The 16740-nt window shown below is 36.7% G+C and overlaps 1 protein-coding gene across 3 annotated transcripts in view; it reads left to right on the top strand.

Annotated features, from left to right (window-relative positions):
• Positions 1-16740, top strand: part of NAALADL2 (N-acetylated alpha-linked acidic dipeptidase like 2) — a 1067904-nt gene that overhangs the window by 554094 nt on the left and 497070 nt on the right. The window lies entirely within an intron of this gene.

Raw genomic sequence — 16740 nt, 5'->3', positions numbered from 1 at the left:
TTCAGATAGGCAAGTTTTCTATCTCCATATGGAAGTATGATACTAATATACTTTTTTACATAACTAAATTGCATTATTAAATGCAAATAAAATAAAGCTATGTATCTGACTTCTATCATGATGCACATTTGGGGACTTAAACTGTGATTATAAATGGGATTTTAAAAATTTATTTTTACAGAAATTCTAAAAATAGTATGAATACTTGCTCATATTATATATATTACAACATACATACTGCAATATATATTCATTTAAGGAGGTGGAGGATGAAAAAGCAGCCTCACTGGCTGCACTGTGTAGTGTATACGAACTTCAGCAAAAGGTCTCCCTATAATCAGCACAGTCCTGAGACAAATCTCACCATTAATTAAAATATACTACAATATTATATGTGGTGGTTCCAGCTTAGAAGTCATGGAATTTGGTTTGAATTACATAAACATATTTATTTGAATTACATATTCATAGTTCTAGTAGGCAGTATCAAAATAGGTCAGTAACTGAGTTTTCATAGAAACAAACGGCAGTAATCTTTCCTCGATTCAGAATATTGGGCAATTTGTTTGACATTCACATTGCCATATTATGTGCCTGTATCTAAAACCACAGTCCTTATATTTTGTCATTCTGGATGAATTTACCCAACAATTTCTTTGAAGGTCAAGATACTTATGATAAGGCACGTTTAGGTGGATCATTCTCTTATGTTTTATCTTTCAACATTAAGTTATTTCACATCACTTTCTAAGACTGGCGTTAGATGAACAGTTAATTTGAAAATGAAAAACTTGGGCTATTAAACAGTGGTTTTATATGTTCCCCGCCAAAAAAAGGCTCATTTTACTTTTTACAAAGTCATTTAGTTTTCTTAATCTTGTTACTGGAACGGTGTGATGTTGCTTTATGTGCTCATGTAACTATAGCTCAGAGATTTTCTTATATATTTGTCATTTATGAATGTTAAATGTTTCCTGTCATTTCATAGTTAAAAAAGGTCAGCTGCAGATTCATGTGATTATTCAGTTGTCCATAAAGTTATAAGACAAGCTTGACACCTCTCATCATGTGTAAATGACTTAAAACTGCCACTTTTAAAAAAAAATTGATGTTATTGGAAAGTCAGATATGCAGAGATGAAGAGAGACAGAGAGGAAGATCTTCTGTTTGCTGGTCCACTCCCCAAGTGGCCACAACAGCCGGAGCTGAGCTGATCTAAAGCCAGGAGCCAGAAGTCTCTTCTGGGTCTCCCACACGGGTGCAGTGTCCCAAGACTTTGGGCTGCACTCAACTGCTTTCCCAGGCTGCAAGCAGGGAGGTGGATGGGAAGAGAGGTGGATGGGATTAGAACCAGCACACATATGGGATCCCAGCATGTACAAGGAGAGAACTTCATCTGCTAGGCTATCCTTGCCGGGCCCAAAACTACCACTCTCTAAAGGATTTAGTTACTTTTTATTAAAAAGAAAAAGAGACAGAGAAAGATCCTCCATCGGCTGATTCACCCCAAATAGCCACAATGGCCATACTTGATGTGATCCAAAGCCAAGAGCCAGGAGCTTCTTTAGAGTTTCCAGTGTGGATTCTGGATGCTGAGTTTGGGACCATCCTCTCTGTATCCAGGCCATAATCATGGAGCTAATTCAGAAGTGGAGCAGCATGGACATGGACCAGCACCCTTATGGGATCCTGATACCTGCATGTGGAGGATTAGCTATGAGCCATCATGCCAGCCCCAAACTGCCACTTTTTAATTAAGAAAGAAAAATTCTATAAAAACTTCCAAAAGAAATATTTATTCACTTATTTGAACAGCAGAGTAACAGAGAGAGATTGGCAGAAACAGAGTCCATCCTAGTCTTTCAAACTGGTGGTAGGGCCCGTATACTTGAACCTGCCTCAGCTTTCTTCCTGAAAGGATTCGTAGGAAGTCGGAGTAGACATAGACCATCCGGGCATCCCATGGACACTCTGAGATGGGCTGTCAGCATGGTGAGCAGTGGTTCAACACTTTGTGGCACAATGGTAACTCCTATAGTAATATTTTTTTAAAAAAAAAAATTACCATGGGCCCGGCGGCGTGGCCTAGCGGCTAAAGTCCTCGCCTTGAAAGCCCCACGGGATCCCATATGGGCGCAGGTTCTAATCCCGGCAGCTCCACTTCCCATCCAGCTCCCTGCTTGTGGCCTGGGAAAGCAGTTGAGGACGGCCCAATGCATTGGGACCCTGCACCCGCATGGGAGACCCGGAAGAGGTTCCAGGTTCCTGGCTTCGGACTGGCGCGCACCGGCCCGTTGCGGCTCACTTGGGGAGTGAATCATCGGACGGAAGATCTTCCTCTCTGTCTCTCCTCCTCTGTGTATATCTGGCTGTAATAAAATGAATAAATCTTAAAAAAAAAATCACCATTCAAGGGGAGAAATTAAAGCTAACTCTAGATGTAAAAATCTACTTCATGTTTGTTACAGAAGTTTTAAGCAGAAAGGATTATCAAAAGGAACAAAGTGCAATTAGGCTAAAACAAACCCTTTTGTGTACTTTGAGAAGTGATGATAAAATTTAGATTAAGGGACTGATCAAGACTATTTTAAAATAATAATGATAATGCAAATGAGCCAGTTTAAGTGTATGCTAATTTAAAACATCTATTGAGAAAACATAAGGTATACAATACTAATTTTTTAAACACAAACAATATTTCAGGTTTTAATAGGAAAGTGATTCTAAATTACTTATATGCACACAGAATATGTGCATGTAATTTCCACACATGTTGTAGATTGATATGTTATGGAAATTCACATAGCCTAATTAATAAGGCACTGTGATTTGTTTTTTCTGTCTCTTGATGCAGAGCCCGATGTGAATCAGTCACGTGTGATTTTCGCTGATGAGCCAGACGTGCCTCCTTTTGTATTTGAGTACCTTGTGTTTGCATGCATTTCTATCAGGCAGTAACATCAACAAGTCCTTAAATTATTCTAGTCTATCAGCAAAACTCTCCACACCACTTTTGCTTTTGACCAGGTTATTCGCAGAAGAGGAGTGCCCCTTTTCTTTGAAAAGCTGTCATGTCCATTCATCATATGGCTATTTGTATAAGCTTCCAATTTGTGCTTTCTGGTAACAGTCTGAGCAGCATTTGTGATATCTGAGATCTACTTCGAAAACCCACTTAATGCCAGCATGATGGATGGTGTACTTTGCCACTTCTTTGTAATTCATCCTGCACTGAAAAGGTGACATTGTTTACCCCATCATAATGACAGGTGGGTCAGTCGAAGGGTCCTAAGGAAGTTGTCCTGTCAGATGCAAAATACATATTGAAATGGATATATAAATAATTTAGCATGAGTGAGATTAGCTTCAGGGAATAAACTGTTTCATAGTTTTATGAAAAGGTAAATATCAACTATAATATTGTCATAAGGTTAAAGACATTGGAAGTAATTGCTGACACTGGTCAATTATAGAAAAAGAACATATGTTCCAATGTGATTCTTGGACGTTTATTTGCTTTGTTCTTTGTGACCTACGCAGATGCAGAAAAGTCAGATAAATACTTAATATTTAATAGGCAGTTGTCAGATTTGTTTTCCTGTGTTCGTTTCGAGAAATGATTTTGTTTTTATTCCTACACATTTTATGGATCTTGATTATTTGATCTGTAAACATAATTTTGCTTTTGAAAGGCAGGCCAGATAATGAAATAATATGGAGAGCATTATTTTAGCAACTTACACATTCCACAGAAAATATAATTTTGTTAAAATATTGACCCCATCCTGTTCTGCAGAAATCAGAGCTCAAGGTCTTCAAGAGTTCAGAATTTTCCCTTATTAACTGCACTGATGTGGGTTGGCCACAGCAGGACTGTAGGACTCAATGTCCTCATCTATAAAATTAAAATAGTAATATTTCATTTAACTACTTACTTTTCATAATAAATTAAGTTTCTAATACTTACACAATACGCAGTAAGTGTTAGCTGTCTTTTATATTCATTAGAAAGCAGATGCATTTAAGTAGGAGAAATTTATAAAATATAACAACCGAATGTATATCAATATTTGGAAGTATAAGTTTTTATCTTAACCATTATAATATCTGACAACTATTAATCCCTCCAGAGGAAAACGCCTTTGAAGGATAAATAAATAATAAAATAGAAATAATGACCCGATCATATTGTTTTACGTAAAACTGAGCGAAGAAATTAGAAATGGAATTCTTTGTCCTTGTAGTCATAGTGATAAATCATGCCTAAGTGCTCCTGAAGAGTATTTACTGGTCGTGTGAAGTGTCCGTTAGCACATAGATCAGCACATGGAATCTGAGCACTGTATCAAGTAGTTTGCCAGAAAGTGCTAAAGAGAAAAAAAAAAAAAGCTCTAAATAGGTTTGTAATGACTACTTTTTAATAATTAGGATAATGCTGTCTTTCTCTTTTATTTTCACTGTATTTTCAAACAAAATCTAATTTATCAATGTTACAGCAAAAGGCAAAACATTATGCATTTGTTCTGAATGATTGCTGTAATAGATAAAAATACTACCAAGCTCAGAAAGTAGAATGGAATTGTATTATTTAAGCTTTTTTTCTAGGTATAAAGATGATGCTGCCATTTTACAAACCTAGAAATGTGAGCTTGGTATAGTTTTACAATCATAAAAATGACTTTGCATTAGTTTGTCTCTTTTTTTTTCTCTGTTGAAGAGTCCATCTTTTAGCAACAATGTATGATTATAAATCAAATAATTGTGAATACAGCTGAATATAACTATTAACAATGGCTTTTTAGAACCAGCAATAAAGGCCCTTGCTGCTACATGACCTTCTGTTTCTGGTTTTATGAACTTGGTTCAAACCAACTTGAGCTAATGAAAAAATTCCATAATTCACATTTTCTTATTTGAGAGACAATAAGTACAGATTATATATATTTAAGGCTTTTTGGCTCTCTGTATCTCAATTTTAGGTATAAATTTTGCAAATAAAGTAATACTCTGACATGCCATTTTTTCCATTGTTAAATATTTCATACAGAATTGGCATCTTCTACCCAGAAAGCGAACAAAAGCTTATTTTTGAAAAAAAAAAAAAAGAAATTTTAAGTATAGATAGCTGAATTCAACTAAGTGGCTAAAATGCAATGAAATACTTCCTCTCAATTTTTTAGAACAAATTATGACATTTGATAGGACAGTTTTTGAATAGTGTGTGTGATTATTTCCTCTGTTCTAATTTGACTACACTTTCTGAATTCTTAGTTTTCATAATAATTATTTATAGAAAATTCCAGTGTTTTTATGTTACTCCTGATTTGACTTAAAGCACACTGCTTACAAAGTTATGTGAGAATACAACTTTTGGCATATTTAATTTATACTGTAATTTCTATTAAAAGCCAGTATTTCAATATGGAGTTTACAAATCAGATCTACCTCATTTCAGTAGATGTTATGAAATTAGCCTCTACATCTGCACAAAAGGGGTCTACATTATTTTAGCACAGTAATGTAAATGATTTTTAGATGAAAAAAATTTATTATTTTTATTGCTTCCTAGAAGAATTTTGTTGAATGACCTTATAATTCTTTCAATATCCTTCCCTTAATCAGTTGAGTGTTTTTGTTTTTTTTTTTAGTTAAGGGCTCAATTATAAAAAAAAAAAGTTATTCCCTGTATTTTAGTCTGATACTGAAAGGTTAACTTGCTAACACAGAATTTGGTCAGCTGAGTCTCAATAATATGATAAGAACCATTTGGGAAATACCTACGGCATGGCTCTGTATGCTGAGCCTAAGGGAAGGGTGATCGGTAGGCATGCAGCTGGAGATACAGTCGGAGAAACTGAGCTTAGGTAAGCAATGATAGAACTGTATGACAGTGCTGCTACAAACACCAACCAGTTATTCAAGTATTCTTTCAGTTTACTCATCTACAAGTAGGCCAAGAATTTCTAACAACTATACATGTTCTGAGGATAAGGGTGGAATAAATTTATAGATTTATTAGTAAATTGCCTAGAATAGGGGACACACATGGTTGAGTGCTGATTTTATTTTTCCTTTAATCATGTCTTAAACAGTTCTGTTTGGATTAATATTTCTCAACAGAGATAGATAGAGAGAGAGAGAGAGAGATTCCTGTGAACTTCTTCTTGCCTTCACTCTTACTCTTGCGAAGATCACCTGTTGCTCTCATCTGCCTTGATAGACTTTTCCTAATCTTCTCTAAGGCATACTTGTTATGTTTTCAACCATCTGGAAAAATCAGAAGTAGAATATTGCACTACTGGTATAGAACATCATATGCAAATGTCTCAGTGGTGCGTTAGAGACAGCATAAACCAGCTCATTGTTCCTCGCCAGGAGCTGAATCTACGCATCTTTCATAATTCTGATCATCGCTACTTATTTCGTCATTTGAAATTAAGTGAGCATCTTTAAGTCATGGAGACTTAGTAAATTTTAATCATTAGGTCATTTTTTTCCCCATTTACTAGCATAGAACTTCCCAGTACTCGGCAAGAGGTAAAAGACCGGGTTGCCAATCTCAGCATAGCTCCAGCACTTCTATGGAGCAGAAGCAGGCCTTCTGTCTTTCCCACTAAAATGCCAACAATTGTCTTGAATGGGTTAGCATGTTTCCTTCAGAGTCCCTAATTCTTTTTTTTTTTTTAAGATTTATTTATTTTATTGCAAAGTCAGATATACAGAGAGGAGGAGAGACAGAGAGGAAGATCTTCCGTCTGATGATTCACTCCCAAAGTGAGCCGCAACGGGCCAATGCGCGCCAATCCAAAGCCGGGAACCAGGAACCTCTTCCAGGTCTCCCATGCGGGTGCAGGATCCCAAAGCTTTGGGTCGTCCTCGACTGCTTTCCCAGGCCACAAGCAGGGAACTGGATGGGAAGTGGAGCTGCCGGGATTAGAACCAGCACCCGTATGGGATCCCGGCGCATTCAAGGCGAGGACTTTACTTGCTAGGCCACGCCGCCAGGCCCCAGAGTCCCCAGTTCTTAAATGGACAGGTAAAGCTTGCTTTCTCAATATCACTAAAGGAAGATCAAGAGTAAAGTTGTTTTCCAGAAATTTCCTCAAATGATCAGTTATTCTCTTGCTCCTGGAGCATTGTTTCAATAGTCAGTAATCATTGATCTTCAATGTTTCTCCTCAAACAATCAGGACAGGCCCAACATCACTTTACCTAATCTTTTAATGCAGCAACCATGCTTCTGGGTTCTTCTCACTTCTCACTTCAGGAAAGTAGACTGGTTTTAACAACTTCATTGCAGGGTGCTTCTCTCTGAAATAAATCACCTGATAGGGCAGTTGAGTATTTAAACTCAACAATTATAGCTTGAGCTCATGGGAATATAAATGAAACAGAAGTAAGCTCTTATATACCTTGTTCATTTTCAGATTAAGAATAGTCTAGGGCCCGGCACGATAGCATACTAGTTAAAGTCCTGGCCTTGCATGCGCCAGGATCCCATATGGTCACCGGTTCTAATCCTGGTGGCCCTGCTTCCCCTCCAGCTCCCTGCTTGTGGCCTGGGAAAGCGGTTGAGGATGGCCCAAAGCCTTGGGACCCTGCACCTGCATAGGAGACCTGGAAGAGCTCCTGGCTCCTGGCTTCGGATCGGCGCAGCACCGGCCTTTGCAGCCGTTTGGGGAGTGACCCATTGGACAGAAGATCTTCCTCTCTGTATATCCGACTTTCCAATAAAAATAAATAAACCTTTAAAAGAAAAAAGAATAGTCTAGATCTAGTTTTTCAAACTAAATCACATCTGTTGTTTCTTAATCAAAAGGGATTATAAATTCTTCTGAATTTATAAATATTCTTTTTAAAATTAAAATATCTATTATTTGAGAAATAGAGAAAAAGAGGGAGAGAACAATAGGAAGAGACAATTTAAATCTACTGTATGCTATCTGAGTGCTTCTAATAGCTAATAATGCCTTTCTAAAGCCAGGAGCCAGGAAATTAACCCAGCTCTCTCACAAGTATGAGAGGTACCCAATTCCTTGTATCACCTGGTGCCTTTAAGATTTGCTTTAGCAGGATGAAGATTGGGAGGAAAATTGATAATCAAAGCTCTTGCTCTCATTTGCCCTTACAGACTCCCTAATTGACCAAGGCCGACACAAGCTCAGCTCAATTCTTTAAGGCAAACCTGTCATCTCATATGGGTCAAGAGACTCTTAACCAATGTGTTAAGCACTTGTCCAAATGTCTTAACCTATAATCAATCTGAAGTCTATTTTTTGTAAAAAAACCAAAAAGAAAAAAAAAAATCAACCAGCAAAACAACACACTTCAGTATTATCTGTCTCTTCTGTTCCTAAGATTTACCAGGTAACAGTTGTTCTTATCCAAGGCCCATTCCTTTAAGAACATTAGTCATTTTCAATTTCAAAATCTATTAGCCATATTTTACTTGAATATTTACTTTCCTTTCTATTTGAAAAACAACAAGATGTAAACAGAGAGACACACCACAGAAGAGTTTCCATGTACCAGTTTGAACCCACATTAGCTTCAATGGCCATGACTGTCTGGAGTTTAAAGTAGGTGTCTGGAGTTCAAGTTCATTCTCCCACATAAGGGTGCAGATCTAAGCACACCATGTATCAATTGCTGCCTTCCAGAGTGTAGCAGCAGGAAAAACGATTAGGAAACAGGCAGTGAGATGGGCCAGACTCTGCAGTGTAGGCTGTGGAATTCCCAAATGTCTTCCTTAACCAAGGTTCCAGACTTGCTTTATTTTCTAATGTGTCACCTCTTTCATTAGGTAGAATTTTTCATTCTTGCAAGATTCTGTACTGCCTAAAAAGGGTTTTCTCAACTCAGTGCACGGCTTCTCATTTGGATATGATCTTAGCAATATTATCCTCAGCTTCTTTATTAAAACAAGTCTTCATCTCCCTATATATTATTGCCATTGAAAGTGTTTTGAATTGTTAATATGATTGCCTACCTTTTGGGAGGGAGCTTCTCAACAAGAGAAAATAAATAATAGAGGAAGGAAATTTTCTAACTCATTTTCCTCCTTATCTGTATAAACTAGAATGTAATGATGAATATTCCTGAAAATGAAGTGAATTTATCCCTTAATCTTTGCCTTGAATAATTTTCATTCTACCTTCTTTTTAAAATCCTTCTGCTACTGTAGAGTGTTTTCATAATTTCTTTTAAAGATATGGGACTATTTTTGCCTTCTAAAAATGACTTTGTTAAACATCTAAACGGAAACATATTTTCACAGAATCTTTTCTTATTTTAATATTGGCCAAATAATGCAACCGAGAAGCTAAATTATCTTCTCCAGAGTGTCTATAAAATTCTGGATGACATGAGCCTTTTTTTCTTGGCAATCTACATTTTCTTAATCTAATGTGTAACCTTGTAAGCATATAACATTTTATCTTGAATTTGCAGAATATAGACTTAATCAAAGTGAAATCCTACAGAACTGTGTTTCATTTTGGTTAAATTTCTATATTGCAATCATTTCAACTTAATTCTCTTTTGCTTTGCACATTTATGCAATATATGTTCAATTATAAAACTGAAGACATTTTGCAATTTTTTCATAATTATTTTATGCTAAAGTAGTAGTAATAGGCTTATCATTTCTTTCTCTGCTGTTGAAGCATGATCACCATGTCATTTTCATTATATATAGCCTAACATAACATAATACTTATTTATATTATTGGCAAAGAAAAAGTAATAAGATTAACAAGTCTCCCTTTATTTGATCTTCAAATTAAAGACCTCCAAGCAGGCTGTGTGCTGTTGTTTAAAGCTGGGTTCTGTTTGTGATACACCCATTTAGTCCACTAGCTAGTGTGCTTTCAATTGGTTGGGAGTCCATTTTAACTGATTAATATTGAACAGTACTAGTTAATAATTATCTTAAATACTTCTCCTGTTTATGCTACCCACTATCTAATCGAGCTTGATGAGCTAGAATAGTGTTTTTGCGGAAGGATTTTTTTAAAGATAATGGTTGGTTATTGACGTGTACCACAGAAGGAGCAAGCCACGTTCGTTTTTGTACTTTAATACACAGTGGTTTTCATGGTGATGTCCATAGTGGAAAGCCCTTGAGTTAACATAAAAATAGAAGAGCTGAAGAATGCCCAACACCCCAGAATTGTGAACTATTTTATATTACACTATTCTAATGCTTTTTAGGAATCAAAATGATAAGCATGAATGATCATTTTGTTAAATGTCAGTACTTTAATTTAAAGATCATCTAAAAGCTAGATTGTATAATACAGTACTACATTTATAAAGCAAAAATTTAGATGAACAGTTCTTGTGATAATATTGTATCCTGTCACTATCAGAAATGCTTGGGCTTACCATTTCTGAGTTTGAGAAGAAAATTACTACTTTCATCCAAAGCTTTTCAGATATTCCGTACATTCTGAATTTCTCTTACAGAAACACTAGGAGGGTTCAAAGTGACTGATTTGGTTATGGGTTTCAAATCTGAATCATTGCAAAGCATTTATCATTTCCGAAGAATGAATCATTTTTTTTTCCACTCAAGGTGAAAGAAAAAATGTAGCACTGGAATATTCTCCAATTCATATGGAGTTCAGGCTTTTCTCAGGTGAACTGTCCCATGGACAGTTCTCTGAGTTAGTTACTGGAATAATTGTTCCACCTGTTCTGTCTCACTGACTATAGACAATGCCAATTCTGATTGCTTCTGATGGTAATTATTATTTTATTGATTCTGGTCGGGGTGGGCTCTCTATGCCTGTCTTAAGCAGGAAAACGTTTTTCATGATCTGGAAACAAACATCTAGCCCATCAAGTTTTGTCTTTAGAAGTTTTACTCCTGATGATGTTAGTGGAAAACAATTGGAGAGAGACTTTCCAGATTCTCAAGTTTTCAGTGTCTTCAAAAATTCATTTATTTATTTGAAGTGCAAAGTGACAGAGCAGGATTGAAGGCAAGAAAGAGAGCTTGCATGTTTGGATTCATTCTCCAAATTTCCACACTACATAGGCTGGGACAGTTGAATCTAGGAACCAGGAATTGCATCCATTTCTCACCTATGGGTGACAGAGCCCCAATTGCTTGAGCAAACTTCTGCTGATTTTCTAGGCACATTGACAGGAGGCTGGATGAGAAGCAGAATAGCTGGTACTTGAACATGAACAATAATGATGTGATACATAATTGGGCAGCGGAGAAATGAGGACAGATGTTAATTTGGCCAAGAAATTAGTCAGACAAAACTTAAGCAGGCGAATGCATTCATAATAAGAGAGAACATTGAAAGCCCAATTTCCAGGGAGTAGTGGCAGGTGTGTGATCTAATACAAGAATGCAGAGTGTTAGCAGTACTGGCCACATAATTTGTGCGAATATGTGCACAGTGTAGTGCAAAAGCTCTTTTTTTAAAAAAAAATATGAATTTCAAAATATTGAAAGCACAGTATTCAACTAAGCAGGGTGAATGCTTCTAAGATCCTGTGCAATGCCACAGGTCTCATTCTCTTGGATTCATCCCCGAAAGAGGATGTGAGCTCAGATTATCACGGTAGGACAAACATCCAGGGCATAAAAGGCCATAGAAGAATTTTGATTTTTACTGCCATCACATTAGGTACCAATGATCTAATTCACTACTCTGTCGCAGAGTCTTCATTTCACTAATGGCAGATTTGAATTGCAGATCAGTTTCTTCATAAGCCCAAGTTTAGATGGCAATGCTTTTTAAAATCAATTTCTCATCATCTGTGTATTTCTTAAAAGGGGCTCCAACCTTCCATTCACTTTTTGTTGTCTTACCTATCATCCCCCCTTTCTCTTTGGCAAAGATGTACTGAACTGCTAATGATGTAGACACATGCATATGGTTAAGAATCTGGGCTACAGAGTTAAATTATATGTGGTTACATTACTGCTGTATTATTCAGAAGCTCTCTGACTGTGGGTACATTACTTAGCTAGATTTCTTCCTTTGTATGATAGGAACGATGTTATTCTAGCTCTTTGAGCTGTTGTCAGAACTAAGGGGGATAATAAATATATAATGCTTGGAACAATGCTGGGTAAATACACCGCACTATAAAAACTGGTTTTGGTGGGAGTAGTACTGAATCAACAAGTGAACAATGGTTCATAATTAGTTTGCATATTTCTTATATCTTTGTATGACTTCTAAGACATCCATAGCTAATTTTAACACATTTCAATACAGCTTTTTAAGGTTATCTCTTCTTGAAATATACATGACCTTCTTTTGCAGCATTAAGTAATACTGTGTGTGAAGAAATAGTTGTATATATTCATTCATTCACTTATTGAATGTCTTCCACATATCAGGAATTGTGCTTGATGCCAAAGATAGAAAGGTGACGGAACATTGTTTAAGCCCTTAGTATACGTTTTGTATGGAACCCATAGTCTACCACAAGCCAGTTTTCAGATGTTCTGGGTTTTTACTTCTTAGGTTGGACAATGAATCTGATATTTTACCTATAGCCTTTGTGCAAAGGTTAATTTGACACATTCATTCTAGCATGAATGAACACGTTCCTTTGGGAATTTTTGTTCTGCAGTAGCTGACATTCTTTTTGTCCTTCTGCTGACATGGCATCCTAGAAGATGACTGAAAAAAAAAATCAGATTCCACCATTGCATTCTAGTCATATAATTATATAGTCTGCTTGATCTCTCTCTCAGCATTTCCATGAACGGGAAATGGTGGGAGTCATTCAGTCCAGCTGTTAAATTATACATACCTCACATCAGTGTGCCTGTACTTACTTCCTGGCTTCAGCTCCTGACTCCAGCTTAAGACAAAACCTAGAATTCCATGAACGGGAAATGGTGGGAGTCATTCAGTCCAGCTGTTAAATTATACATACCTCACATCAGTGTGCCTGGACTTACTTCCTGGCTTCAGCTCCTGACTCCAGCTTAAGACAAAACCTAGAAAGCGGTAGTGATGGCTCAAGTATAGGTGTTGCCATCAGACACCTGGAGAACTTGCATTGTACATTTCCAATTCCCAGATTTTGATTCCATTAATTGCAAGCAGTTGGGTAATGATGTAACATATGGAATTGATCTTCAGCTGCTAGGCCACTGCGCTAGGCCCAAGAACACATTTTAATGTTTTTTGTTTTTTGTCTTTGCTACTGTATTTTAATTTTTTCATAAACACATTTTCCTTGAAAAATGATAATTATATGTAAGTATAACTTTCAAACAGCTCCAGTCTTAGCATCTGCTTTTTATGCCCCCAAGCTCTCTGATTTCTGTTTTGAAATGGGACAGAATCTCTTGTTTCCTTTATATTTCTTGCTGTTTTAGACTAATTGTTCTTTGTTGAAAATTACAGAACTTAAATAAACACATAGACAAGTGAGTTTAACAAAAAAACAGGAATGATCAAATTTCATGTCATACTACACCACTGAAAGTCTCCTTTTTATCATGAAATCTTCGTTGGAAGACTACATTCTGCAGAGTGGGCAGCTCAGCTGCCTGTGTTCCTGTCCTTGTGCATTTCCCGTCAACTTCAGGATCCTGTGACTTAATCCTTGGCATTCAGACATAAATTGAACAAAGTGCCCCAATTGACTGAGGGAACTGTTTTCCAAAGTGACAAAATAAATACAATTAATGAGGTTCATTGTACCCACAAGAGCATGTGAAAAGCTATGGCTTGACATTTTATCATATCGTTGTTTATTGACTTACGCCTTAGAAAAATTCAATGTGCTTTCCTGCAACGGTGATTTTGAACTGGCTTGAAGGAAACAGAAAACACTTTCAGAAATGTTTGCTTCGCAGGCATCCTTTGAAGGCAACCAATGCATTTTTATTAGCATCTCTCAAACCTCACATTGTTATTGATGTTTTAATTCACAACCTCAGAGTGCAAAAACCCAAATATATTAATGTAATGATGCTTATGTTGAAAAATCTTTTTTCTGAGAAAAAAAATCTCTGAAGATTTATTTATTTATTTATGGAAAGACATATTAGTGAAGGAGAGACAGCAGGAGCAAGGGGAAGTGAGAATGAGCAAGAGACATCTACCTACTGGTTCACATCCCAAGTGACAACAACATTGGCAACCAGGAGCCGGGTTTTACATCTATGTTTCCCGACTAGGTTGTGGATACTTAGGACATCTTTCCCTGCTTTTCCAGTTATGTTAGTAGGGATCTGGATTCATGTTGTAACAATCAGGACGCAAGCTGTTGTTCATACAGATGCTATCAGTGTGGTAAGCTTCTTAACCACTACATCACAATGCCAGTAATCCTCCCCCTACCTAAATAACTCTGACATGCTGAAATAATTTATTAACATGGGCTATTTATAGAAAAATGTGTTGAAGCACTCTTTGAAATTGTTAATTCAAGCTATTGGTATTTCCCAATCATTTGTTGCAGAATTTCTATTTTAAAACTGCTGTGCCTCTCTGGTATATACATAAATATGCCAGCATGCTTATCCTGTGAAACAAGTAAGTTTTTTTCTTCTAACATCTATGAAATATTAAAATGTTATTTAATATACAAAATGAATAATGATCTTTTTTGAGATGCTGCCTTTCAATCACACATAATTAGTTGGTTACTTGGGAATTTTAAAATAAAAATATGAATTTTTTCATTTTGCAATGCAATCTTTAGCATTCTATGTTCATTTATTTAATCAGATTTTTAAAATCATGGATCAACAGTCATTTATATGGTAATATCATTAGCAAACTCTAAATATATTAAACACTGATTTAATCGGATTTATTATGGAGGGAATAATAATGAGAAACCATTCTGACAGAAGTGATTTTAACAATTAGATTTTCTTGGCAAGCTCAGTTGAAAGTACAACTTAACTTTTCAGAGATAGGATATGAGCCAGTCATTTCCATTCAATACGAGCATATCAACAACATATGCCCCACACCTGCGTGAGAGCAAGTGCTGATTCACCAAGGAAGTCCCTTGTTCTGGAAGCTGAAACTACCAGGTCAATAAGAAACAAGTCTAGTGAGTTCCTTAAGAGAAGCACAAACAGATTATTCTGGTTGTTAAAGCAGAGAGAGTGTATTTATTACAGGGAAATAGTTCAGTACAATTTCTATCATTAGATGGTATTTATAATTGATGCTAATGTAGTACTAGAATTTTTGAGCATGGAGATGAATGTGAGGGCTAAAGAAATATTTCATGCTAGAAATGTTTTCTCCAAGAATTAAACGTCTGAGCTCTTGGAGATATACATGTGTTCTCCTGGAAGCATAATGCTTTCTTTAATTGGCTCTTCTGTGAAAAAATTTGTTTAATAAAATTGGATGAAGTGCATTTACTCCAATAGTGAAGGGAAGAAAGTTGGAGGCCTACATAATTTATCTGTTTGCCATTTCTATATGAATATATGCCATGTTTTGAAATGGTGTATCTCATAATTGTTGGAAATAATACAGTTGTTATTTTTAATTATAGAAATGAAGGAATTCAATTCTAAAAGGAATAACTATGTCTTGTGGAAATGTGTATTTGATATAAGTGCAATATTGTTTTTCAAAGAAAATAAGAGGTATAGCTATACCAGAGGATTCCTATTGTAATCTCCAGAAAGGCATAAAATTTTTGTACTAATAAAAAGAGACCTTTTAAAAATGAATAGCATTCTTAATCTGAGATGAAAAGATGACAACTTGGAAGATAGTACCTGTATATTGTAATATTAGTGCAATCTCTAACAACCTGTATCCAATGCAATAAGATAATGCGATATAATCTATAAACCAACAATTAATGTCAGAATACTTAAGATCTACATCGAAAAACTGTAAAACCTACTATACCCTCAATACGCTATGTTAACCTGTAATGGGGAGGGAGTGCAGGGAAATCTTTCAGGACCATAAAAAGAGTGAGAAAAAAGTACAATATAGCCTATCAAGATCAAATCTGGTAATTCATAGACAACAGACTCAAAGCGGCACTAAACAACAATAAAACTACGAGGGGGGAATCAGGTGCGATCCCGACGACCTCTTAACAGGAGGTCATGTGCGTGGAGCAGGGGGGCACTCCAGAGTGGAGCAGGTGGTAAGGAGGAAGCTTGGATCCCAACCACGAAGACTCCCAGACCTTCACCATAAACTATTAATACGAGCAACAAGGACTATATCCCAACTGCCAAGGAGGCCACAGGGAATTGGATGCCCTCGGAGGCTGAGTACTCTGAGGTCACCCACCCCCAACCGGAGCTTCTGCAGGGGATGGAAGAAGTCCAAACACTACCGCGCAGAAACCAACGTCATCGGAAAGACAACCAGAAGCCCTGAGCGGTCCGCAGACACAGAAGAACAATAAATGTCCTTCGGGACCAGGGAGGAGAGCTTTCTCTGGTCCGAGCCTGGCTCTGGCTCTGGACCCCCGCCCTCCTTCGCAATGACCATCGGGATCGCTTCGAAAACCCCTCACAGCAAACAATCATACAAACTAAAAAAAACCTAAAATAAATAGACAAACAACAGAAAGTAGAGCTTGAAATCTGACAGGAAAGAGCTGGCGTGGATTGGCTCATGCCTCGCTGGGTGGGACACAAAGATTAGTTACTCCTCACCATGGTGTTGAGGATTTTCCTGCACAGCCCTCCCAAAAAAATGTTCTGCACCTTAATTGTCGACAAATATCTTGTTAGAGTTACAAGCCAGTCTAGAT

The sequence above is a fragment of the Ochotona princeps genome, chromosome 3 (genome assembly GCF_030435755.1).
Source record: "Ochotona princeps isolate mOchPri1 chromosome 3, mOchPri1.hap1, whole genome shotgun sequence".
Classification (NCBI taxonomy): domain Eukaryota; kingdom Metazoa; phylum Chordata; class Mammalia; order Lagomorpha; family Ochotonidae; genus Ochotona; species Ochotona princeps.
This window is presented reverse-complemented; position numbering and strand designations above follow the sequence as displayed.